Below are 2,092 nucleotides of genomic sequence, written 5' to 3'. Positions count from 1 at the left end.
AAACCCTTGTACTTTCGGTGTATTGTCTCATAGGTGGAAGAGTGGTAAGGGTGGGCAATGGGGGTCAAGTGACCTGCCCAGAGTCACACAGCTGGGAAGTGTCTGAGGCCCAGTTTGAACCTAGGACCTCCTGTCTCTAGGCCTGACTCTCACTCCACTGAGCTACCCAGCTGCCCCTGTGCCCCATCTTATATTATCTCTGGCTTCCTTCAAGTTACAGCTGAAATCTTACCTTCTACACAGGAAGCTTTTCTCAATCCCTCTTAATCCTAATGCTACCCTTCAGTTAATTATTTCTTATTTATCCATTATATAGAATTCTATGTCTTCCTCATTAGATTGTGAGTTACTTGAGGGCAGGGACTGTCTTCTATCCCCAGTGGTTGGCTCATAGTAGGCGCTTAATAAGTGCTTATTTCTGACTGAAATCATGTTTATTCTTTCCTATGGTACACTAATATTCATTCCATTCATATACTATCATTGTTCAGCCATTTCCTATATGATGGGCATTCACTCTGTTTCCAATTTTTATAATCACAAAAGGGTACTGTGTTTTAGTATGTATGGGATTTTTCTCTTTGTTTGATCTAAGGAAGCAGTGTATAAAGTGGAGAATGTTGACTTTGGAGAATTAAAGAATTCTCTATGTTCAAATTCTATCTCTACTATCTACTATTTGTGTTGTCCTATGCATGTAGCAGTTTATCCTTTTGGAGGCTAAAAATAATAGGGGGTTGAACTAGATAGCTTTGGAGGTCCCTTGCAGAACAGTAATCTTTTGACCTGTGGTAATATATCTAGTAGTGGTATTATTGGTTCTAAAGGTATGAACAATTTGTAGACTTGTTTTTTTTAAACCCTTACCTTCTGTTTCAGAATTGATACTAAGTATCTTTTCTTTTCTTTTTTTTTTTTAAACCCTTGTATTGGCTCCAAGGCAGAAGAGTGGTAAGGGTAGGCAATGGGGGGTCAAGTGACTTGCCCAGGGTCACACATCTGGGAAGTGTCTGAGGTCAGATTTGAACCTAGGACCTCCCGTCTCTAGGCCTGGCTCTCAATTTACTGAGCTACCCAGATGCCCCCTAAGTATCTTTTCTAAGGCAGAAGAACAGTGAGAACTAGGCAATGAGGTTTAAGTACCTTGCCCAATCACAGCTAGGAAGTATCTGAGTTTAGGTTTGAATCCAGATTTTCCCAACTCCAGACTTGGCTCTTTCTCTCTACTCATCTACCTACTTGTCCCATTTTGTAGGCTTTTAAACAGAATATCAAATTATTTTCCAGAATGGTTAGATAAATTCACCTCTCCACTGCAAGTGAATTAATGTGCCTGCCTTCCTATAGTTTTTTCAACATTGATTATTTCTTTTATCTTTACTGATTTGCTGGATGAGGGGTAAAACCTCATAGTTTTTATTTACATTTCTCATTTAGTTATTTGGAGCTTTTTTATTTGGCTATAGGTATTTTTGCATTTTTTTTCACCTTTTTATTGGGAAATGGCTCTTGGTCTTAAATATATATATCAACATGCTGTTGATCTTGTATATCAGACTTTTTCAGTTAGCAATAATCACACCTTGGATAAACCTCATTGGCTACGATACTGCCACTGCACAAGCTTGTATCAGATTTTTATCAGAGATTTGAATTTTCAATGTATTTGAATGTACAGAAATTTCAATGTATTTTTTCTTAACAGTTTTTATTCTGATTCTTGTTACATTAATTCAACATTTTTAATTTAAAGTGCTAATTATGAATGGTTTTACTAGAGACACAAAAGTGGTCTAGTAGAGTTGGCTTTATAGCTAGGAAGACCTGGATTTAACTCCTAACTCAGACACACACCGGCTGGCTATGTGTCCCTGAGCAAGTTTATAACCTCTCAAGCAGTTTCTTTAGACAGTTCTAAGACCAGAAGTTGTAAAGATGGTGCCTGATGCATTGTAGTTTCTTCATCTGGGAGTTTTCTGTGACCATAAATCACAGCTAGGCCTTCTTCTTATCCTTAAGTACCACATTTGCCATTCAAACTTCTAAACAGAAGAAACTTCATTTCTTGAAATACCTGACAATTTGACTTTAA

The 2,092-nt window shown here is 37.6% G+C and overlaps 1 pseudogene; it reads right to left on the bottom strand.

Moving 5' to 3' along the window:
- Positions 1 to 1,498: 1,498 nt before the first annotated feature.
- On the bottom strand, positions 1,499 to 1,627 carry LOC123232618 (annotated as a pseudogene).
- Positions 1,628 to 2,092: the final 465 nt, after the last annotated feature.

This window comes from Gracilinanus agilis, chromosome 1, assembly GCF_016433145.1.
Source record: "Gracilinanus agilis isolate LMUSP501 chromosome 1, AgileGrace, whole genome shotgun sequence".
NCBI classification, from domain to species: domain Eukaryota; kingdom Metazoa; phylum Chordata; class Mammalia; order Didelphimorphia; family Didelphidae; genus Gracilinanus; species Gracilinanus agilis.
This window is presented reverse-complemented; position numbering and strand designations above follow the sequence as displayed.